Raw genomic sequence first — 26,015 nt, 5'->3', positions numbered from 1 at the left:
GTTCCCGGCTACCTAAAAATTCGGCCCATGGGCTTCCTTTAATAGGAACAGTCTTTCCTGATGTAACAGAAATACAAAAAGCATTCCAAAAGTCCAGCAACTTGAGGATTGTAACAAGATTCCACAATCTCAGTTAAGGGGGAGATTACAATTTGAAGAACCCTTGGATGTAAATATACCTGTACCTTGTATCCAGTGATGTTGGAAGACAACTATAGGCAGGAATAAAGGGGAAATAGGACTGACCCTGGATGTGGGAATATAATTTTTATAAGACTTAGAGTGCACTGGGATTAAGGGTCAGGATCTTGTGAGGCCTGTTTAGAGGGTAAAGGGAAAGAAACCTATCTTGCAGACTTGCAAGGACACTGTCTGGTTAATTGGAGACACCACGGCTGAGAAGGAGCTATCTTAAAGATAAATATTCAGAACTAGGAATTTGTTTTCTTCAGATAAGAAGCCTGCACAATTGGGCATGCGTGAAAGTGGATGCTTTGACCCTTACCACACTGAATGTAGGGAGAAGGGATTTATAGGGATTTATATGTTATCTCACTAGTTTGCTATAATTTTACACACCTAGAGGGAAAATCAAAATTCATAACAACACAACATGCATTTTCATTTTCGGTTGAAAACATCAACAAATGGTACCAATAAGAGATCAGTATTACTAGGATGACCAAAAACACATTATTATGGGTAATTTTATATTGGGCAAAGCAATGAAGCTCTTTTGCTCTTGCTGATTACCTGCAAGTTTTCTGTCTGTGAAGCTAGAGCCTGGCCAGATCTACCTTTACAGATTAAAGAAATCTTGCTACCATTAAACAAATTATGATTTTTGACCATCCTAGAGAAAATAAAGATGCAACATAACAGGTAATAATGAATTGATTGAACTTTTCCAGACGTGTCTGATAGGGATACCCAGACTTAATGTAAATATGTTTGTTAATTATAGTAGTAAGTTTTAAGGTTCTTAGGTATCATTGTACTCATTTTGATTATTCTTAAGCTTGTTATAATTGTATTATGCAAAGTGTTCAAAGAATAACCTCCAAGGCCTTACTTGCACAAAAGAAAAACGGGGGAATTGTTGAGGATTGTTTTGAGCAAGAGGGGCCTTGGGTCCCAGGAACGCCTGTGCAATTCAGGCCTTGAAGAATTCTCTGTTGATAATATAGTGGCGCCGTAAGAGATGTGAGAAAGTGCTGATTGCTTGGTATGCTAAAGTCCAGCTGCCCCTGAGATGGGAGGCAAGCAAGATAAGGAGGAGGCAAGATCTGGGGAAGAGAGCAATTAGGCCGGATAGAAGAATTCCACAGAGTTGTGAAAACAATGATGTAACCTTTTAGAGAGCAACCAATAGTATGTTGCCAAGTGGGCATAATTATAGCAAACTGTATATAAGATGTGTCTGATGCTCAATAAAGTTGGATTCCGCTGATCAAATTGGTCGAATAGCGGCCCCTTCTTGCGGCAGTGTGAGAGAGGTATCAGGTGACAGGTATAATTTATGTCTTAGGATATGTTAATGGAATATGTTAGCATATATTAATGGAATGAAGCTGGAGGTGGGGAGATTCAGGCTGGATGTGAGGAGGAGGTTCTTCACCATGAGAGTGGTGAAGCCCTGGAATGGGTTGTCTAGGGAGGTGGTCGAGGCCCCGTCCCTGGAGGTGTTTAAAACCAGGCTGGACGAGGCTCTGGCCAGCCTGATCTAGTGTGGGGTGTCCCTGCCCATGGCAGGGGGGTTGGAACTAGATGATCGTTGTGGTCCCTTCCAACCCTGAATATGATACTATGATACTATGATACTATGATATGAAGAACTAGGAAGGAACTAGGTCAGACCTTCTCAGCTCTATTGCTTTTCACAGTTTCTAACCAATTCAAACCAATTTCTTAACCAGTTTCTAATAAGAGTTAAATTACCATGACCCAGATTACTGCAGAAGGTGATTTAGCAAAGTGTAGCCCAAAGACAGTGTGTGAAACATTTTATTATATGCAAGCTTTGCGTATATCTGCTAGGATAGACAAGAGTGTTGTCCAGAGTGCTGTTGAGATGCATCATATGGTGCCTTACCTGGAGGAGTCACTTGTGCAATCAAAAGGCATCTGCAGACTCGAGTTTGGTACCAAACACTAACAAAAGTTGGCTTTGATTCCCTTGCTTTTCAGGCAGTAAGGGGCTGGTGGCTCGGGACTTCCCGAAGAGGAAGAGAGGAGGAGGGGCAGGGGGCTCGGATTGCCTACCTGCCGGAGGGCAGTGACGTAGCTGGGGGAGGGGTTGCCGCGGAGACCGCGCGCAAACCAAACAGAACCCAGCGGGTGGCTGAGGAGAGAGGAGGCAGCTTGAGGAGCGCAGCTCACCTTCTCACTGACAGGGGGAAAAAAAAAAAAAAAAGCTGTGTGGAGAGGGTGATTACTGCAAGATGGTCACCACTAGAGCAAAGGCTAGCAGAAGGACAGTGGGCACCCAAACAGAGACCACACACAAGCATGCAGATGTTCAGGTAGGTGGCTGCAGTGAGTGCTGGAGCCTGGCACTTCATATGGAGGTTGGAGGGAGCAGCTCCTGCTTCAGGTGTGAGCAGGTCAGTGATCTGATGAGCATGGTGGTCAAACTAAAAGAAGAGGTGGAAAGGCTAAGAGCTAGAAGAGATGGCGAGCAGAAAATTGACGATTCCCATAATGTAATCTCTTCTAAACCAGAACAGAGGGTAACACTTAGGGGAACAGGGAGTTTGATACCTTCCCAGAAGCAAGATTCTCAACCTCACTGTAGTAACCCCCATGAGCAGGGCCAATGGGAACAGGTCTCTGCCCGACAGAAGAAATGCAAACAAAGGAAGTCTGCTCCTGTGAGCAGCACGCTGCCTCCAGTGCAGTTACAGAACAGGTATGAGGCTCTGCAGGAGGAACAGGTCATTGGTAAGTCCGAGGACTCAAGAAGGTCAGAAGCTGCACCGATGACAGGTTGCCTCAGGCCAGCCATCAAAACTTACCCAGAAAAGAAACCTCGCAGGGTCATCGTCATAGGAGACTCCCTACTGTGAGGGGAACAGAGGGCCCAATATGCAGACCAGACCCATTTCATAGAGCGGTCAGCTGCCTCCCTGGTGCCCAAGTTAAAGACGTTGTAGATAGAATTCCCAACCTCGTGAGTCCTTCAGACTACTACCCACTGCTGGTCTTTCAGGTGGGCAGTGACGATGTAACAATGAGAGGCTCACAATCTATTAAAAAAGACTTCAGAACTTTAGGGCAAATGCTAAAGGGATCAGGGGCTCAAGTCGTGTTCTCTGCCATCCCTCTAACGTCAGCAATGGATGAGGACTCACTGAGGAAGGGCTGACAGATCAATTCATGGCTCAGGGGCTGGTGCCATCGACAGGGCTTTGGGTTCCACAATCATGGATTGGTTTTCAAGGCACCTGAGCTGAAAACAACTCATGGGACACACTTGTCCCAGAGGGGGATAAGAATCCTGGGGCAGGAATTGGCAGGGCTCATTGATAGGGCTTTAAACTAGATTTGAAGGGGGAAGGGGTTAATAGTCTCCTGCTGGCTGGTGACAAACAGAGGGGCAGCTCACCAGCAGTAGAGAGAAGGAGAGCTGGTAAGGGCTCTCAACTTGCTGCCCTGAGGCAAGCCACGAATGATCCACCAGGACATTCTGTGGAAACCGAGGGGATTTGGCACAAGAGGAGGACAGGGCCAGCCCAGCTGAAGTGCTTCTATGCGAATGCGCGCAGCTTGGGCAACAAACAGGATGAGTTAAGGGCCACTGTGCTGCTGGGATGCCACGACATAGTGGCTGTTACTGAAACTTGGTGGGATGAATCCCATGACTGGAATGTAGGGATAGATGGGTATAAACTCTTTAGGAAGGATAGGCAGGGAAGGAGAGGAGGAGGTGTTGCCCTCTATGTCAATAGCCAGTTGGAATCAGTGGAGGTCCAACTGGGGAGGGATGATGAGCTAGTTGAGAGTGTATGGGTTAAAATTAAAGGCAGGACAGGGGAAGGAGATATTACTGTGGGGGTCTCCTACAGGCCACCTGACCAGCAGATCCAAGCAGATGAGGCCCTCCATAGGCAAATAGAAGCGGCTTCCAGGTCACAAGCCCTGGTCCTCATGGGTGATTTCAACCACCCGGACATCTGCTGGAGGGACAACACAGCAAGGCACCAGCAATCCAGGATGTTCCTGGACTGCATAGAAGACAACTTCCTCCTCCAAATGGTAGAGGAACCAACAAGAAATGGTGCTATGCTGGACCTTGTTCTCACCAACAGGGAAGGGCTGGTAAGCAATGTGAGGCTCATAGACGGCCTTGGCTGCAGTGACCATGAAGCAGTTGAATTTAATATCCTCAGGGCAATCAGGAGGAAGTATTCCAAGCTCACGACCCTAGACTTTAGGCGTGCAGATTTTGATCGCTCCAGGGATCTGCTAGACAAAGTGTCGTGGGACAAAGCCCTGGAGGGAAGAGGGACCCAGGACAGCTGGTCAGTATTCAAGGACCACCTCCTCTGTGTCCAGGAGCTCTGTATACCAACAAAGAGAAAAGCAGGTAAGAATGCTAGGAGGCCTGCCTGGATGGGCAAGGAGCTACTGGACACACTATTACTTAAAAGGAAACTCTACAGGAAGTGGAGAGAAGGACAGGTAGAACAGGGGGAATATAAGGAAGCTGCCCGAGCAGCAAGAGTCCTGGTTAGGAAAGCCAAAGCAGAGTTTGAATTGAATCTAGCCAGGGAGATTAAAGGGAACACTAAGAACTTCTACAGGTATATTAATGGGAAGAACAAGACTAGGGAAGTTGTGGGCCCCCTCAGAAAGGAAAATGGTGACATGGTCACAAATGATGAGGAAAAGGCTGAGGTACTTAATAACTTCTTTACCTCAGTCTTCACTGCAAGGGCCTCTAGCCACACTCCTGATGTTATGGAAGTCAAAGCCAGGGACGGGGAGGAAGAACTGCCCATTGTAAGTGCAGATCAGGCTCGTGATCATCTGAAGAACCTGAAAGTGTTCAAGTCCATGGGACCCGACGGGATACACCCACGGGTACTGAGAGAACTGGCAGATGAGGTTGCTAAACCCCTCTCTATTATATTTCAAAAGTCATGGCAATCTGGTGAAGTCCCCACAGACCGGAAAAGGGGAAACATTGCCCCCATCTTCAAAAAGGGTAAGAAGGAGGAACCAGGGAACTGCAGGCCAGTCAGTCTCACCTCTGTGCCTGGAAAGATCATGGAGCAGATCCTCCTGGAGTCACTACTCGCTCAAAAGAATAGTGAAGAGGTGATTGGGAACAGTCAGCATGGCTTTGCCAAGGGCAAATCCTGCCTGACCAACCTGGTGGCCTTCTATGAGCAGGTGACAAAATTAATAGATGAGGGGCGAGCAACTGATGTCATTTACCTGGACCTGAGCAAAGCCTTTGACACTGTCCCGCACCACATCCTGGTCTCCAAACTGGTGACACAGGGGTTTGATGGGTGGACCACTAGATGGATAAGGAACTGGCTTGATGGCCGCACCCAAAGAGTGGCTGTCAATGGGTCCCTCAGGGATCAGTCCTGGGACCTGTCTTGTTCAACATCTTTGTGGGTGACATGGACAGTGGCATTGAGTGCACCCTCAGCAAGTTTGCTGATGACACCAAGCTGTGTGGTGCAGCAGACACGCTGGAGGGAAGGGAGGCCATCCAGAGGGACCTTGACAGGCTGGAGAGGTGGGCACAAGCCAACCTCATGAAGTTCAATAAGAGCAAGTGCAGGGTCCTGCATCTGGGTCGAGGCAATCCCAGGCACAAATACAGGCTGGGCAGTGACTGGCTGGAGGGTAGCCCTGAGGAGAGAGACTTGGGGGTGCTGGTGGACAAAAAGCTCAACATGAGCTCTCAATGTGCACTTGCAGCCCGCAAAGCCAATCAGATCCTGGGCTGCATCAGGAGAAGTGTGGCTAGCAGGTCGAGGGAGGTGATCCTCCCCCTCTACTCAGCCCTGGTGAGACCCCACCTGGAGTACTGTGTCCAGTTCTGGAGCCCCTATTACAAGAGGGATGTGGAGGTGCTGGAGCGTGGCCAGAGAAGGGCCACAAGGATGATCAGAGGGCTGGAGCACCTCTCCTATGAGGACAGACTGAAGGAGTTGGGGCTGTTCAGTCTGCAGAAGAGAAGGCTCCGAGGTGACCTAATTGTGGCCTTCCAGCATCTGAAGGGGGCCTACAGGAAGGCTGGGGAAGGACTTCTCAGGATCTCAGGTAGTGATAGAACTAGGGGGAATGGAATGAAGCTGGAGGTGGGGAGATTCAGGCTAGATGTGAGGAGGAGGTTCTTCACCATGAGAGTGGTGAGACCCTGGAATGGGTTGTCCAGGGAGGTGGTCGAGGCCCCGTCCCTGGGGGTGTTTAAGAGCAGGCTGGATGAGGCTCTGTCCAGCCTGCTCTAGTGTGGGGTGTCCCTGCCCATGGCAGGGGGGTTGGAACTAGATGATCCTTGTGGTCCCTTCCAACCCTGAATGAATCTATGAAACTATGAAACTATGAAACTATAATCAGCCCAATATAGGTGTGTCAACTTGAATACTTCCAGCTCCATGTTGTTTAATCTTGTTAGATTTCTTCCCTTTGATCACTTGTTGTAGATGAATTTAATTTCTCAGTAACTAATTTAGAGCATTGTACAAGGCAGTTCTCCATGCTCATTATAAGAGACTTGCCTAATTTTGTTTTAGTTAAAGGTTCCCTCCTTCTTGCTCTTGCATCACTTTTATGAGTGTGTTAATTACTTTCAGTTATATTACTTGGAAACTCATTAATGCATTTTCATGAAGCACTTTATTTTGTGCTGTTTCTCCCTTTATTTTCATAGAAGGAATCATAGAATGGTTTGGATTGGAAAGGATCTTAAAGTTCATCTAGTTCTTACCCCCCTGCCATGGGCAGGCACACCTTCCACCAGACCGAGTTGCTGAAAGCCCCATCCAACCCGACCTTGAATACTTCCAGGGATGGGGTATCTATTTACAGCTTCTCTGGGCAAGCTATTCCAGTGCCTCACCACCCTCTTGGTGAAGATTTTCTTCCTAATACCCAATCTAAATGTGCCTTCTTTTGGTTTAAAACTGTTACCCCTTGTCCTATCACAACACTTTTTGACAGTCTCTCCCCATCTTTACTGTAGGCCCCCTTTAAGTACTGTAAGGCCACTAGAGGTGTCTTTGGACCCTTTGCTTTTCCAGTTTCAACAACCCAAACTCTTGTCAGCTTGTTTTACAGGGTAGGTGTTCCAGGCCCTTGATCATTTTTGTGGCTCTTCTCTGGACCCACTTGATCAGGTCCATGACTTTCTTACACTGGGTGCAAGATGCAGCTGGATACAGTACTCAAGATGGGGTCTAAGCAGAGTAGAGTAGAGAGGGGAGAATCACCTTCCTCAACCTGCTGGCCACACTTCTCTTGATGCATCCCAGGATCCAACTGACTTTCTGGGCTTCAAATATGTGTTGCTGGCTGTCGTGGGTTTGAGAGGAAGGCCCAGCCTTCTCCCCCCACAAAGAGAAAAAAGAAATAAAACCAACAGCTAGCCACAGCCGGAGAAGCAAAAAGGGAAATGCTATATTTACAAGCAATTTTTAGGGAATGCAGGATATATATACACAATTTACAGTATTTACAATATATACACAGAAATATACAGCAAAGTAAAAAAAAAAACAAAAATACAGGAACGAAATTCCCCCCCTCTGGAGGAGGGTACCCCCACTGTACCCCCATCTCTCCCCTTTTTCCCCAAAGAGGGTTAAAAAGAGAGAAAAAGAGCAATTGTTAATAAAAGCAGTTATAAATTAAAGCAAAGTGTTAGTAGGCTTCACGCTTATCTGTCCAAGGTCAGTCTGGCAGAGAGCCTAGAAGCAGACGAGCTGGAAAGGGAGGGAAGAGTGAACTGAGGAAAGTCTCAGCGGCACTCAAAACTTAAAGTTGCATTCTACCAATCTACCAATGAAATTCGTTTAGACCTGTCTTTTGTTTATAAAACATTCAGCCACAGTGCCCCAGTACTGTCCTTTTCTTAAAGGCACAGCCTAAAACGGTCACAGTCCACCCCTTCTAAACAATTTCATTGGCTGTTCATACTGTCCATCCAATCCAATAAAATATTCACAGTTTGTAATTAAAGTTCATAGTTCATTCCAGCTATACTCAGATGTAGATGATTCAAAAGTCCAAGAAAATCAGGAAATGAGAAAAAAATGGAAAACAGTTTATCTCTTTGCCAACGAAGCGAATAAAAGGGAAACAGGGATTCTCAGGCTCTCTTAATTGACTCAGGACTCTCAGGGTTCTCAGGGTTCGTGCACTGTAGATTTATTTCCTCATCGATTCTTCCTTTGGACGCGATGTAGCTGTACAACAGTTTGAAATTAAACTCTTTCAGCTAAAGTTAAATTTCTTTGTGGAATACACTGAATTTCACCATTCTCTTGTATTACCCAATAAGTGTGACCCGGGCCATCAACTGAAACCACCCCTCAGACAGGTTTAGCCTCTCCTGATGGTGAAAATGCCCAAACAGTTTTACCTAACAGATTCTTTTCTCTAACAACAGGAACTCTATCACCTTCTACATTCTGTAGCAGATCTGAATGTGCAGGTCCAGCTCAGTTCACGGAACATCTACTATTTACCAGCCAGGTTGCTTGTGCTAAATATTTTTCCCAGTTTTTCAAAGATCCACCCCCCATGGCTTTAAGAGTGGTCTTCAACAAACCGTTGTAGCGTTCAATCTTCCCTGAAGCTGGTGCATAGTAGGGAATATGGAATATCCACTCAATACAGTGCTCTTTGTCCCAGTTCTTTACAAAGTTGTTCTTGAAATGAGTTCCGTTGTCTGACTCAATCCTCTCTGGAGTTCTGTGTCTCCACAGGATCTCTCTCTCCAGACAGAGAATGGTGTTGCATGCAGTTGCATGTGGAACTGGATAAGTTTCCAACCATCCAGTGTTTGCCTCTACCATAGTAAGCACATATTGCTTACCAGAACGAGAACGTGGTAGAGTGATGTAGTCAATCTGCCAAGCTTCACCATACTTGTACTTGGACCATCTGTCACCATGCCACAAGGGCTTAAGTCGTTTTGCCTGCTTAATAGCAGCACAAATGTCACAGTCATGGATGACTTGCGTGATAGCATCCATGGAAATGTCTATGGATCTGTCACGAGCCCATTGGTATGTTACATCTCTGCCTTGATGTCCTGACGAATCGTGAGCCCACCGAGCTAAGAATATCTCACCTCGGTGTTTCCAGTCGAGATCAAGATTAGAGTCCATGTCTACTTGAGAAACTCTTGCAGCTAGATCTGCCTGATGGTTGTGTTGCTGTTCCTCAGTAGCTTTGCTCTTAGGAATGGGAGCATCGATGTGTCTCACCTTCACTGGAATTCTCTCAATTCGATCAGCAATGTCCTGCCACAGGTCTGCTGCCCAAATGGGCTTTCCTTTCCTCAGCCAACCACTCTTCTTCCAGTTCTTTAGCCAACCCCATAGAGCATTGGCTACCATCCATGAGTCGGTGTAGAGATAAAGCTTTGGCCATCTCTCATGTTCAGCAACGTCGAGAGCTAGCTGGACAGCTTTTACCTCTGCAAACTGACTGGATTCTCCTTCTCCATCCTTTGCTTCTGCAACTTGGTGTGTTGGACTCCACACTGCAGATTTCCATCTTCGCCTGTTTCCAACAAGACAACAGGAACTGTCTGTGAACAAAGCATATTTCTTTTCATCATCAGAAAGGTCATTGTAAGGAGGAGCTTCCTCAGCACGAGTTACTCTCTCCTCTGGAGGTTTAGCACAGTTGATGCCTTCAGGCCAACTTGAGATCACCTCCACTAGACCAGGCCTTTCAAGATTTCCCATTCGAGCTCTCTGTGTTATCAGAGCCATCCACTTAGACCATGTTGAGTCTGTGGCATGATGTGGTGTGGAGCCTTTGCCTTTGAACATCCAATTCAAAACTGGTAATCTGGGAGCTAAGAGAAGTTGTGATTCAGTTCCAATTACTTCAGAAGCTGCTTTTACTCCCTCATAGGCAGTTAAAATCTCTTTTTCTGTTGGAGTATAATTAGCCTCTGAACCTCTGTAACCTTGACTCCAGAAACCAAGAGGTCGTCCACGTGTCTCACCTGGAGCTTTTTGCCACAAGCACCAGGTTGGACCATTGTCACTTGCAGCCGTGTACAAAATGTTCTTTATGTCTGGACCATCTCAGACAGGTCCCAGACCCATTGCTTGAACTACCTCTTGCTTTATCTGGTCAAAGGCTGCTTGTTGTTCAGGTCCCCAGTGGAAACTGTTTCTCTTTCGAGTCACATCATACAGAGGTTTCACAATCTGACTGTATCCAGGAATGTGCAGTCTCCAAAATCCCACTATCCCCAAGAAACGTAGGGTCTCTTGCTTGTTTGTGGGATTTGCCATGGTAGAGACTCTATTTACCACATCCACCAGAATGTGTCGGTGTCCATCCTGCGACTGCACTCCCAGAAACTGAATTTCTGTGGAAGGTCCTTTCACCTTGTCTCGCTTGATGGCAAAGCCTGCATCCAGAAGAATGTCAATGATTTTGTTACCTTTCTTGAAGACATCATCAGCAGTTTTACCCCAGACGATGATATCATCGAGGAACTGGATGTGTTCTGGAGCACCACCTTTCTCCAGAGCATCATGGATTACTGCATGACAGATGCTTGAGCTGTGGATCCAGCCCATTGGCAGTCTGTTGAAAGTGTACTGGATTCCTCTCCAGGTGAAAGCAAATTGAGGCCTGCATTCCTCTGCTATGGGAATAGAGAAAATTGCATTAGCAATGTCTATGGTAGCATACCATTTGGCCTCTTTGGATTGCAGCTCATACTGTAGCTCCGTCATGTCTGGTACTGCTGCACTCATAGGGGGTCTTACTTCATTTAGGGCTCGGTAGTCAACTGTCAGACGCCAGTCTCCATTCTGCTTCTGCACAGGCCACACTGGACTGTTGAAAGGTGAATGAGTTTTGCCGATCAATCAATCAATCAATCGATTCCCAAAATACAAGATGCGTCAGGTCCGGTCACAACTGTATGCTTCCTCCATTGTTTACTAGTTAAACTTATATTAACCTCCACCTTACTTAACTCTTGAGATCCACCAGTAACTCCCAAAATAGTTATAGACTCTGATCCCTGTGGCAATGCCAGCGTCGAGCACTGTGAGCAATCTGGCAGGCAGAATGTTTGCATAATCAGAAGGAGCAAGTTTGATGAGCTTTTTAGCAAGACGTGTTCCCACAGGAATATCGTCAGGATTCAGAGTTTCATGTTCACCATCGAGTATCTCTCTAACAGCAAATTCTCTCAGGCGCTTAATTCCCTCATCTATGGTAGTCCAGGGTTTAGGATTCCATGGAAGATCATCTCAGGAAGGGTATCTCAGGGGAACTGCAAATAAAAGGCATACCCACAGATTAACCTTACCAAAAACCTTGCCTAGATGTCTATCTATTCCATTGTCCTTCGATAGACTTCCTAGCTGAGCTGTTGACTTGTCTCCAACTATTAGAGTTGGAGCACCTGTATCATAACATCTACTAAGGCAAGTTAGAATTGGCTCCTTATCTGTTCTGGTGTAATCTTTACGGACATTTCTTAACTCTTTGCGAGGAGAAGGACACCCAGAAAGGTCATCTTCTTCTCCATCTACCACATCTTCCTGAACATGTTGTCCCCATAATCCTGCTGTCACTCTCTTAAGGATCTCTCTAAGCTGAGAAGCACCCTTAGCTGCTGTCCTAGCTGCATCTCTTTCTGGTGTTGATCTCAATAATTCAGCTAGATCTTTAAAACAAACCTTCTCTTCCTCCTTAGCAGGATCTTTTCTAGTAGAGTGTCCCTCACCAGGATCAATCTCCTGCTCTTCTCCTCCATTAGCTCCTGGATCAGCTTTGGTCTTTCCACTTCTAGTCTTTAAAACTGCTACTTGCTTAATTGGAGCTGTGTTTGAATTTACAGCCACCTTAACTGAACCTGACAGGTTTTGAGACAGATCAGCTGCTGTAGGAGTGGCTTCCGGTCCTGCCATGCAAGGAGGTGGAAATGACCTTGCCTCGTTAATAGCCGAAGAAGAAGGAGGGGGAGCCGCCATGTTGGCAGCTGCTGCCACCCCTGGCAGCTTGCCAGAATCAGCAACAAAACTGTTCAAAGCAGCCTTTCCAATAGACTTTTTAGTTTTCTCTTTAACTGACACAGATTCTCCACTCTCCTCATCACTGGACGTCTCTGGGGCTGACCCAGAGGAATGCCGCTTCTTCTTTGATCTATGCTTAATAATAAAACACACTCTGGACACCTTTTTGTCCCGACGCCAAGAACACAGCGAATACACGTTAGTTATTACCAGCAGCAGGATTACACACTTAAAATAAATCACCTTTGGATCCCAGCCATCTCTTAAAGTTACTCTTTCTGCTACTGGGATATTAAAATCCTTCATCTCAATCGGGACAGTGCTAGAGGTCACATTCCTGTATCTCGCAGGCCAGAAAAAACCCAGGCAGCAACCATACAGAAGCCTCATTTTGTACATAAACCACAAATAAATTGTCTGTATCAAATATTTACCTAGGTAATCCAGAGTCAAACCCCAACAACGTCTGCAGATCAGAGCCCCAAAAATTGAGAAAAACAGATGTTCCAAAATCCAAAACACCTTCATGTTTGCTAGTCCGGCTCGAGCAAGCAATAAATCAAGGTAATTATACTGCCCCACGTTGGGCGCAAAAAAAAAAATGTCGTGGGTTTGAGAGGAAGGCCCAGCCTTCTCCCCCCACAAAGAGAAAAAAGAAATAAAAACCACAAAACCACAGCTAGCCACAGCCAGAGAAGCAAAAAGGGAAATGCTATATTTACAAGCAATTTTTAGGGAATGCAGGATATATATACACAATTTACAGTATTTACAATATATACACAGAAATATACAGCAAAGTAAAAAAACAATAATACAGGAACAAAATTCCCCCCCTCTGGAGGAGACTACCCCCCCTGTACCCCCTTCTCTCCCCTTTTTCCCCAAAGAGGGTTAAAAAGAGAGAAAAAGAGCAATTGTTAATAAAAGCAGTTATAAATTAAAGCAAAGTGTTAGATGGGGAGGAAGATGACCTTTCCGGGTGTCATTCACCTCGCTAAGAGATTAGAAATGTCCGTAAAGATTACACCAGGGCAGATAAGGAGCCAGTTCTAGCTTGGCTTAGTAGATGTTATGATACAGGTGCTCCAGCTCTAATAGTTGGAGACAAGTCAGCAGCTCAGTTAAGAACTCTCTCGAGGGACAATGGAATAGATAGACATGTAGGCAGGGCTCTCGGTAAGGTTAATCTGTGGATACGCCTTTTAATGGCGGTTGCCCTGAGATACCCTTCCCGAGATGATCTTCCATGGAATCCTAAGCCCTAGACTACCATAGATGAGGGAATTAAGTGCCTGAGAGAATTTGCTGTTAGAGAGCTACTCTATGGTGAACATGAAACTCTGAATCCTGATGACATTCCTGTGGGTACTGGCCTTGCTAAAATGCTCATCAAGGTTGCTCCTCCTAATTATGTAAACATTCTGGCAAGCAGAATTGTGGCAAGAAATTATGGTGGAGCTCCTCCGATGGTTGGCCAATTCACTGATCAAATGAGACAACGGGAGGATAGCATGACACATGTTTCTTTGGTTTCAGCCATTGAAACTCTGTCTGGAAAAATTGAGAATTGCATGAGAGAGTTGAAGGATGAATTTAAAAATTCCATATCCCAATTGGCACAAACAGATAATTCCAATTCTTCCTCCAGGTGCATACAAGTTTCATCTGTGAGGAATAGACATCCTCCAAGGAGGTCATTCCAAAACAGATCAAACCAAAACAGACCACGAAGGCAGTCACGAAGAACTATTTGGATAACTCTGCGTGATCAGTTTGGTGAGAACATGAACCACTGGGATGGCCAACCACCTTCTAAACTTTTCAGGAGACTGAGAGAACTGCAAAGTGGCAGAACCCGAGGTAGCAATACCAGAAGGGTAGCTGTTACTTCCACAGTTCCCCAGAACAACTCTAGTAGCTCCAACAGTGGCTCCAGTTATAACACTGCACACTGTGCTCAATGCACATGTGGGCATGTTCCCCATAACTAGGGGTGCCCTGCCTCCCGCCAGGGGGAGGAGAGGGATAACAGAGATAACAGAATCCATTGGGATGTGTACATCCAGTCTCCTGGCACTTCACAGTTTTGGAAGTACAGGGCCTTGGTTGACACAGGAGCTCAGTGCACCATAATACCATCAAATTATCAAGGATCAGAGTCTATAACTATTCTGGGAGTCACTGGTGGATCTCAAGAGTTAAGTAAGGTGGAGGTTAATATAAGTTTAACTGGTAAACAATGAAGGAAGCATACAGTTGTGACCGGACCTGACGCACCTGGTATTTTGGGAATTTGTTTTCTGAGAGAAGGGCGTTTCAAAGACCCTAGAGGTTACAAATGGGCTTTTGGAGTAGTTTCTGTAGAAATGAATGGACAAAAACTGAAGCTGTCTGTTAGACCTGAGCTTTCTGATGAATCTTCAGTTGTGGGACAACACAACATACAGGACATTAAATTGCCGGTTGCTTCTCAGACTGTGCATCACAGACAATACAGAACCAACCGTGACTCTTTGTGGCCCATTCAGAATCTGATTCGTCAGTTGGAGAGTCAGAAAGTCATCGGCAGAACTCATTCACCTTTCAACAGTCCAGTGTGGCCTGTGCGGAAGCAGAATGGAGACTGGCGTCTGACAGTTGACTACCGAGCCCTGAATGAAGTGACACCACCTATGAGTGCAGCAGTACCAGACATGATGGAACTCCAATATGAGCTGGAATCCAAAGAGGCCAAATGGTATGCTATCATAGACATTGCTAATGCATTTTTCTCTATTCCCATAGCAGAGGAATGCAGGCCTCAGTTTGCTTTCACCTGGAGAGGAATCCAGTACACTTTCAACAGACTGCCAATGGTCTGGATCCACAGCTCAAGCATCTGTCATGCAGTGATCCACAATGCTCTGGAGAAAGGTGGTGCTCCAGAACACATCCAGTTCATCGATGATATCATCGTCTGGGGTAAAACTGCTGATGATGTCTTTGAGAAAGGTAACAAAATCATCACTCTACCACGTTCTCGTTCTGGTAAGCAATACGTGCTTACTATGGTAGAGGCAAACACTGGATGGTTGGAAACTTATCCAGTTCCACATGCAACTGCACGCAACACCATTCTCGGTCTGGAGAGACAGATCCTGTGGAGACATGGAACTCCAGAGAGGATTGAGTCAGACAACGGAACTCATTTCAAGAACAACCTTGTAAAGAGCTGGGCAAAAGAGCACGGTATTGAGTGGATATTCCACATTCCCTACTCTGCACCAGCTTCAGGGAAGATTGAACGCTACAATGGTTTGTTGAAGACCACTCTCAAAGCCATGGGAGGTGGATCTTTGAAAAACTGGGAAAAACATTTAGCACAAGCAACCTGGCTGGTAAATAGTAGAGGTTCAGTGAACCGAGCTGGACCTGCACATTGAGATTTCATACGGAAAGTAGAAGGCGATAGAGTTCCTGTTGTTAGAGAAAAGAATCTGTTAGGTAAAACTGGGTATTTTCGCTCTCAGGAGAGGCTAAACCTGTCCGAGGGGTGGTTTCAGCTGAAGGTCCGCGTCACACTTATTGGGTAATGCAAGAGAATGGTGAAATTCAGTGTATTCCACAAAGAAATTTAACTTTAGCTGAAAGAGTTTAATTTCAAACTGTTGTACAGCTACATCCCATCCAAAGGAAGAATCAACGAGGAATCTACAGTGCATGAACCCTGAGAACCCTGAGAGTCCTGAGTCAACTAAGAGACCCTGAGAATCCCTGTTTCCCTTTTCTTCGCTTCGTCGGTGAAGAAACAAACTGTTTTCCATTTTTCTCATTTCCTGATTTTCTTGGACTTTTGAATCATCTACATCTGAGTATAGCTGTTATGGACTATGAACTCTAATTACGAGCTGTAAATATTTTCTTGGATTGGATGGACAGTATGAACAGCCAATGAATTTGTTTAGAAGGGGTGGACTGTGACCGTTTTAGGCTGTGCCTTTAAGAAAGGGACACCATGGCTGAATGTTTTGTAAACAAAGGACAGGTCTAAACGAATTTCATTGGTAGATTGGTAGAAAGCAACTTTAAGTTTTGAGTACGACTGAGGCTTTCCTCAGTTCACTCTCCCCTCCCTTTCCAGCTTGTCTGCTTCTAGGCTCTCTGCCAGACTGACCTTGGACTGATAAATGTGAGGCCTACAAACCTACTAAAATACTCTGCTTTAATTAACAATTCCTCTTTTACTCTCTTTCTAACCCTCTCTGGGGAAAAAGGGGAGAGAAGGGGGTACAGGGAGGGGGAACCCTCCTCCAGAAGGGGGGGGAATTTCGTTCCTGTATTACTTTGCTGTATATTTCTGAGTATATATTGTAAATACTGTAAATTGTGTATATATACCCTGCATTCCCTAAAACTGCTTGTAAATTGACCACAGCTAGCCACAGCCAGAGGAGCAAAGGAATGCTGTATATACCCTGCATTCTCTAATACTGCTTGTGAATACAGCATTCCTTTGCTCCTCAGGCTGTGGCTAGCTGTGGTCAATTTTTTTTTTCCCTCTCTTTGTGGGGGGAAGAAGGCAGCGCCTTCCTCTCAAACCCACAACAAGGCTTCACGCTTATCTGTCCAAGGTCAGTCTGGCAGAGAGCCTTGAAGCAGACGAGCTGGAAAGGGAGAGAAGAGTGAACTGAGGAAAGTCTCAGCGGCACTCAAAACTTAAAATTGCATTCTACCAATCTACCAATGAAATTCGTTTAGACCTGTCTTTTGTTTACAAAACATTCAGCCACAGTGCCCCAGTACTGTCCTTTTCTTAAAGGCACAGCCTCAAACGGTCACACTGACTCATACTCAGTTTTTTAGGCACCAATATCCACAAGTCCTTCTCCAAAAGGCTACTTTCAATCTACTCATTGTCCAGCCTTTATTTGTGCTTGGGATTGCCCTGACCCAGGTGCAGGACCCTGCACTTGGCTTTCTTGAACTCTTGTGGTTTGCATGAGTCCACCTCTCAATTCTGTCAAGGTCTAGATGGCAACCCTTTCCTCCAGCATGTGACTGCACCACACAGCATGGTGTCATCAGCAGATTTGCTGAGGGTGCACATTGTCCCTGTCACTGACAAAGATGTTAAACAGTGCTGGTGGGAATATGAACCCCTGATGAAAACCACTTGCCACTGTTCTCCACTCAGCCATCAAGGCATTGATTGCAGCTCTTTGAGTGCAACCATTCAGCCAGTCTGATGGACCAAGTGGTCCATCTCTCAGATCCACATCTCTCCAATTTAGAGACAAGGATGTAATGCGGGACAGGGTCAAATACTCTGCACAAGTCCAGGTAGTGAACATCAGTTGCTATTCCTTTATTCACCAATGTTGTAACTCTGACACAGAAGGCATCAAATTTGTCAGGCACAATTTGCCCTTAATGAAGCTATGGTAGCTGTCACAAATCACCTTCTCATTTTCATATGCCCTAGTATGGTTTCCATAAGGATCTGCTCCATGGTCTTACCAGGCACAGAGGAGAGACTGACTCGCCTGTAGTTCCCCAGTTCTTCCTTTCTTCCCCTTTTTAAAAATGGGTGTTGTGTTTCACATTTTCCAGTCAGTGGGAACTTCAGTGGACTGCTACAACTTCTCAAATATGACGGATAGTGGCCATCTACCAATTCCCTCAGGACCTGTGACTGGATCTCATCAGGCCCCATGGTCTTGTGTTTCTTCTCAAAACTGATATTTTCCTGCAGTAGACAGTTCTTTGTTCTCCCATTCCCTGCTTTTGCCTTCTGCACATTGGGCTGTGTGACTGGAACACTTCTGAATAATTGCTACACGGGAAACTTTTATTTGACAGAATGTACCGTTACATGGAAATACAGAAGCCTGACATTCACATTATTTTTCACTGTCTCCAAGACACATTTTTAACCAGGTATTTGGATCACTGCCGCAATATCTTTAAATTTTTTTTTTTTAAATTGACATCTATACCTATGACATTGTATAAAATGACTCTTCATCCCTGGATTATCAATTGCACATCCCTTATGGTCAATGGCTCAATTAAATCAGATACCGATGACCTTAAACTAATTTAAGACTTTCATGCATATTCTTTTCTATTTGCTTGATGTCAAACATGGATGCAGTGGTGAAATCTTCTGGCGTTAACATTCACAGCATCCTGCAATGAAGCACAGTAGTTTGGTTTGCACAATGAAAATTAAATGGAAGCAACTTGCTCTGGCACAAGCCCTGCATCACTGGTCAGTTAACTAGCTATCATTTTGCATTATGTTGCAGGTGAGATGTGTTCCACAAGCTGAACGGAAGTATTATTAGCAGTTACCTTCCACGTGGTTGCTATTGGATATCTGCACTGATTTGTAAGAATAATCTCATTGTATACTCATTAAAAGAAATTAATTAGTGGAAGATGTCTCAACAAAGATGTCCTGAGTTTCTTTAGCTTGGACTATAATGAGATTTGAGAGGCATACACAGAAAATAGAACCATCTTTCTCTGGGCTTTTCTCAATGTTTTAAAAGCTTATAAAAAGCATTAATTATGCTGTTTACCAAGTGGCTGAATTTGTAGGATGTGAAAAAATACATTTCCACTGCTGCTTTTCTTCTCCAGCTGCCTTTCTGTTATATCTCAGCCTGCTTTCTCCACCCATCTGTCCTGTCTTTACTGTTCACCCAGTATTGTGTCATCTCAGCTTACTCCAATTGCTGTCATCCAAGGTACGATACAATAACCAACCAGTGGGAGACAATCGCTCCTCTGCCCAAGGCTGTCCATTCAGCTGCTGCAACTGTTTGTGGTGGGAAGATCTACGTCTTTGGTGGGGTGAATGAAGCTGGCCGAGCCGCGGGGGTCTTGCAGTCCTACATCCCTCAGACTAATTCGTGGAGTTTCATAGAGTCTCCAATGATCAGTAAGGGATGCACAGTGTCAGAGTAAGCCCCTGTTAGAACAGAAATCTCTGTGCTACAGGTATTTTAATGACTTTGTGGAAAGCAAATGAGTTGGAGGGTGAGGGGCAATATGTTTACAACAGATTGACAGGAATGCATGATATATTATAACAGAGAGGCAATTATCTGGATCTTTACTGAAAGCAATTGTCACTCATTAATGCAGCTGGTTATCAGCTGAAAGTGATGAGTTCAAAGTAGAGGAGAAAGGAAAGCATTTATTAGGAATGGACAACTGGTAATTTTAGATAAAAAAAAAATCACAAAGTGCAATGAAACTTCATCCTGGCATCATGTTGGTCCATGCAGTGCTACACCAACACTCAGTTAATGGATTATTTCTCATGGTTTGTTATCATGCCACCTGTCCTGTGGGAAGAATCAGTCTTAACTGGGATTTATCAGTGGTGTCCAAAGCCATGTGTGCTTCAGAGACTGAAATCTCCAAGGTGTGTGGATTATTAAAACTGTGTTTACTCGTTTATATTGCCCACTCATTTATAAGCTCATAGAATGTTTACAGAATAAAGAACAAGACAGGAAGCCAGACTTTGCCACCATACCAGCCAGTGTCAGAGGCACAAATTTCTTTCAAAAAATTAGGATAGCACTCAGAAGATTGCAAGTTATTTGTTTTCTGTGGTGATTTGCACTGTAAGTGTTTGGGCTGTTTTCAGAAATGTGATTTAGCATTCAGCTTGACAGGGGTGTTACTGTACGGTGGCAGCCAGTCTGGGCCACCTGCTCTGTGTTGGGTGGCTCTGATCAGCCTTTGGCCTGACTGTAGTTGGGTAGACAAATAAACAGCACTTACATAGTTATCGCAGAGAAGCTGCTTAGGAGTGGCTTGCTTTTGCATCCTATAATCACAGAACGGTTGGGGTTGGGAGGGACCTTTAAAGGTCATCTAGTCCAACCCCCTGCAAGAACAAGGGCATCTTTAACTAGATCAGGTTGCTAGGAGCCCCATCCAATCTGACCTTGAATGCTTCCAAGGATGGGGCTTCTACCAACAATCTGGGCAACCTGATCCAGTTTCTCACCATTCTAAACCTATTAGTCACATCCAAACAGTAACATGAGGTGCTTCATTTAAACAAAAAAATCAGTCTCAGCATTGAGCCTGGCAGAGGCATAGGAGTAACAAGTAATAAATTGTAGAAGCACAGCTACAAGGTATTCAGGTAAGGCCTAAGCATATTCAGAAAGCTAAAATAAGCTGCTGTTCTTATTATAGCTTGTTATAATTATTGTGACTCTCTCCTTGGGGCTCCCTAGTAGATCAGGTCATGAGGAATTGATACAGTCACAGGTGTAGCCTCTCCTGTGCAGCCAGTGCTGCTGCTTTCCCACTCCCTTGCTGCTGTTTGTGTCCAGCCTAACATAACATGACATGCATATGATGCAGCATGAAGCACCCAGCAGGAGGGCGTTAACTGGAAAAAGTTGTGTTTATGTAATACAGCAGTGCTGACAACCCTACTGCCTGGCTTTTTCCATCACGTGGCTACAGCTGCTGCCCTTCATTTAATCCACTGACTGACAGTATGAGGTTTTCCTGTACTCAAGAGTATTGCAAAAATGAATGCATTATGAAAAAAAGGTATTGCTTTTCCTTGCCAAAATAGTACAAGTGCCACACCAGCTAAGAAATCACTCCCTGGGCTCGTTACATTGTCTAGCAGGCATCAATACCATGTGTGCTCAGAAAAAAATCATCCAAACCATCCAGTGCTGAGTTCATCACCCATTGTGTTAATGGGTGTCTTCCTATTGTTTCCAAACAAAAACACATGAAAGATACTGATGAAGTTGAAAGATGGTGCTTATGTTTTCTTGGTGTAAGCGAAGTTAATTAGTTAAGCTGAAGACATAAACTAGACAATGAAATGCGGAGTTGCTGTGTGTCATTGATGGGAAATGTATAACATCAATTTGTTTGCAAATAAAGTAAAATAGCAGAGCCTGAAAAATTGCACCCCAGTGGAGAATGTCTGGAAAACCAAGATGATGTGATGCTTGATCATCACTAAAAGACAGTGGGAATACCGGAAATAAACTTTAATTTCTTCAGCTCTACAAGAATCATAGTTTCACGTTAATTTGTAAAGTATCTCCCAAGAACTGGGTGCAGTGCCAAGAGTGGCACAGTCAACACCTATCTAAAACAAAGAGTGAGTAGAAGGAGTCTCGGGGTGTTTTTTACAAAATAGAGCTGAGATAAACCCTGGTATGACCACTTGTGGAGTGCCTTTGACAGCCTCAGAGCCTTTTTATGTTGGTTTGTGAATTATGATGGTGTCCCTCTAAGCTAAGTCAACTGACATCTGAGGGCAGTTGATGTTGATTAAGGTCATCCCAGAGATCAGTGAAACCTGTTTAATCTCAAGCAAAACAACATATTATTTTAAAACACGTCAAGTATGTTCAGATATGCAACAGTGGATGCAAGTACTGGAAGTTGCCAAAGTCTCTGGAGATTTTTAAGCTAGTAGTACCTGTTTCAAGTCACTGTGGTATTTTATGATAGCGAGTTGAATGCATGGCACATGTTTGAACCTTGTCCATCTTGTCCAATGCATCGTGTGCCAGTCTAACCCAATGCAACACTGGCATCAACCATGGCAAGGGAAGGATCATTTTTGTGGTTAATCCGAGTAGAGATGAAGGAGACATCCTGTCTGTATAGAGGACATGCAGCATGGGGAGCGATAGCAAGTCTACAGCAGCTCAGCCTCTGCTGTTTTCTGCCTGTGTATCTTCTAGGAATAAGCAGCAAATTCACTCCCAGTTTCACTTATTCCTTAGCCTTCACCTGCAAGGAGGTGTTGGGACATGGATGCCTGGATGCAGTAGGTATGACACTCACCAACATGTTGCACACGGATGCTGTGGTAGCTTTTGGGTAGGCGCTGATTGCACATTTCCATGTTTGGAGAGGAGAGGGTCTTTCTCAGTGCCTCACTCTTTGCCTCACAGCTGGCCTTCCCACCTGTGGAGCTCAGAGATGTTCCTGCAGCAGCCCAGTCCATAGTTTTATGTTAGTGGGGTAATGGAGCCTCCTAGGCTTTCACATGGCATATTTTTGGTAAGCCTCCTTGCACATCTTCTTCTTGTGTTTTGACATGTAAGAAATTGGCTGCTGTCAAGCCAAAGTCCAGGCTACACACTTGCAGCACCTGCCTTTCCATTTCTTGCCAGGCTGACCTACATAGCTCTGCTAAAAATGTGCTTCATGCCCAGCTTCCTGAGGTTTGTCTTATTTAACAAGATGGCCATAGACTTGCTGAAGTCAGTGACTGTAAGTACGCCTAATTATCTTGTCACTAACTTTCAGTTCACTTGGTGTGTCCATGCCAGGGTACTAAATGTCCCCATTTTTGTTACCTTCTCTGTACTGGTGGAACTGCAAGTTTTGATCAATATTTCTGAATTGTAAGAGAGTCAGTATTTAATCATCACTGTTAAATTTCAAAATCTGGTGAAAACTATGGGAATAAAAAGTCAAAGTCCTGTCAGCATTTCTGGTTTCTAATCCAAGCATCTAGGCCCTCACCCTGCCATTTAGTCCTGGAGTGATGTGTCTGAACAAAGTGACCTAAGAATGCAAGAAATACCTGGGAAACAGGGTTGGCAGTGTCTGTGCATTTTTTACTGTGCTGTCCCATGGTTTATTTTGGTTTAAATGCATTATCATTCCCATTAATTTATTTTTAGATTTTACAAAATCAGTGTATATGTTGGCCTGTCCCTCTCCCCATGGCCAAGAGTTCAGTACTCAAGTGAGGGCTTGACCACCTCTCACCTACAACTCTCAAAGCAATGAGTGTTTCATATTATTCTTCAGTGTACTTTTCTGTCCATGACTAGTTCTTAGTCTTTTTCCCACTAATAAGCTTCAATTTCACTCTCCTTTGTCTCACTCATAAGCTTCAATTTCACTCTCCTTTGTCTCACTCATTTCTCCATGTTCTCTGTTCAGAATGTCTATTCCACTCCCTGATGTGTTCCCCCTGCACATACTTACCCAGTGAAGTTGATACTTTTGTGTTTGCCCTTTAGTGGATGTGCCCCCTTTCACTTCTTACCTCACTTCATCTCTACAGCTGTGTTTTGTCCAACTCTCTTCAGTTTGTCACCATTTTGCTGTAAATTTGATGCTGAAACTGCCCCACAGTAGCAGGTGAAGCCTGCTGCTGTGGCATGGGTGATCCCTGACACATATACACAAAAGTGCAATGTTTCTAAGTGAGGACCCTCAGCTTCAGGGTCTGTGAGGAGGGTTTGCTCCCAAGGGGCATCGGGGGAAACTGTAGGGTCCTGAAAACCATTGCATAGTTGTGAGAAAACAGCTAACAGGAGACACCAAGAAGGGCTGACATCTGAGAAGCTGCTGTTAATTGCAATGTCTGCATTTTGGCCTCAGGAGCTATGTTAAAGATCAGACCGCAGTCTCCCAGCGCTAGGGGATGTTATCTTATCCATTACTATGCCATTCTTGAGCTTGTCTGCATAGTATTCAGACAGGGGACAAGACACTTACTCTTAAAATAGATTTAGTTTCTATTAACTAGTCTACTTTCTCCACTCTGCTTCATCATGTGCATTAACTCCACCATCACCTGCCCACACCTGCAGGGAGAGCCTTCCATTGGCATTATATCTGGACTGGTAGCATGCCCATATGTCTTCCTCCTGATAAAAATGTTTGACTAGCTTGATTTTAATAACCTTTTCCCATATGAAGTGCTGCTGCCATTCATTATAATGCCACTTCAGTCTCTGACCAAGTGCTTTACTGGAAGGCAACATAAGATCTTTAAGCAATCAAGGAAGGGAAAGCAGAACTGTGCTACTTTACCATATAATGTACCGAGAGATAGAGGAGCCATGAAACACATCACAGACAGCACACTGTCATTACTTAGTGAGGAGCACACCTGTAGATGAAATTATCAATCCTATGTGAAGTACACCTCTGGCTCAAGGATTGTCATGGAGTGCATACCCCTTCCTGCAATGTGCTGACCTGTCACTAAAATAGAAATGTGTGCATATTTTCCTATAGCAGCAGCAAAGGAAAGCGATGTTATGATGTTATCCACTCGGAGGGAAGAGTACCTTTTATCTGTTATTTCCTATGCATATATTCTGCCTTTTAATCTCAAATGTGCTTGCTGTCCTGGACAAATACCATTTAAGATTTTCCAGCCCAAAACAGATTTCTATATCTGACAGCCCCAACACTTGAGTTTTGGAGGGGAAAGGAGGCTGCTGCTCTGTCTCCATGCTTCATCTCCCCTCTCTTCCTTTCCTTTGGCAGACTTCTGAAATACCCAATGTCCCCTCTGTACACCACAGTAAGCCTCTGACCCAGACAAGCTCGTGTTCCCACCCAGTAACATTAACCAAAAAGCCCAAACAGAAGATGCTTTTGCAAGATTAAGCTCCCCAACTATCCACCTTATGCTATAAGCACACTAAGGACTTAGAGCAGTGAGAGAAAGTGGAGTCTCCTGAGTATTTGCATGAGGTTACTATGCACTAGAAAGGACCACAACAAGGGAAGAGTGTGAGTAGCACCTGGGATGAAGTAAGGTTAAAGACTGAAGGTCATCCACACCTAGACAGCAAGAATAACAGCTTGAGTATTCTAAGCTGCCTGTATGCATGAACAATTTCTGCCTCCATGGTAACAAAACCAAAATAAAACACACTGTTCTCTCTACCTGTCTCTGGAGGAGTGTGTCTTGTGTCATATCTTCTTCAGGATCAGGAGACTGTTTGCTGTGAACTTCTTCCTGAAGGAAACAGTAGTCTTCACTGTTTCTCTCTCTCTGGCTTACTTTACACCGATTTATGAGATTGTAGCTAAAGCCAGAAGCAGTAAAAAGACAACAGATAGGTGGTGTATTGAAAAAATTATGGAGGCTCAAACATGATTGCCTCCTAAAAAAAAAGGAAAGAAAAAAAATCTTTCACCAATTGCCTGTCTATTTGAAAAGCCTCTGTAAAAATAACCAAGGGGTTTCCCGCTCTTTAACAAAAAGGACGGTGAAATCAGTGATTCAGTCTCCTGAGAAGTCACTTTCTGCCTTGAGGGAGCCCCAAATAATTTCCCTGTGAGATGTGGGAGCTGAGGGATTTTTTTATCCAAGAGTTTCATTCCTCTGCAAAACAGTGCTAGTCAAAGGGGGGGAGGGGAACAAACCAGGAATATGTGATAATTGAATATGGAAAATTTCTGATGAGTGTCTTAACTGGAAAAAATGTCACATATGCAAGTCTGATTTGGAAAGGGATTCAAGATGGGCTGTTAGGACAGATAAGTCTTTCTGATGAATTATAGTGGCTTAGTGGCACTGAAAAGAAACTGAATACTCCTTGTTCTATTTTCTGGATGAATTAGTTTCTTCCCATCTGTTCCCAAGGATCAGTGACATTTTCCTAATACATCCATGTTTTTTTGACATATGCCTGTAGATACTCAGCATAATAGGAGCTCAGCCTTAACCCATAACATGTTTTGTCAGCTTCCATGCTGAGTGCTGCACCACCATACTCTCCCCTGGACGTGCATCAACATGCAAGGAGGTGAACTGGGCCAGACCACCCTGTGGCCATGCTGGAACTGAAGCAGACACCACAAACCTGTTATTTTCCTTCTAGTTTAACCAGTTCAAACCCTAATAAAGAAAATTATCTCTCTTCTGGAGAAATTAATCAGCTTTTGCTTAACTTCTGTGAAATCAGATATCTTATTAAATATTTAATGGAATAAAGTTATTTTATAAGAGCCTTAGGG

The sequence above is a fragment of the Melanerpes formicivorus genome, unplaced genomic scaffold, assembly GCF_026170545.1.
Source record: "Melanerpes formicivorus ecotype bairdi unplaced genomic scaffold, bMelFor1.0.p_v2 SCAF_9, whole genome shotgun sequence".
In the NCBI taxonomy this organism is placed as follows: Eukaryota; Metazoa; Chordata; class Aves; order Piciformes; family Picidae; genus Melanerpes; species Melanerpes formicivorus.
The sequence above is the reverse complement of the archived record's forward strand: the minus strand, read 5'-3'. Positions refer to the sequence as shown.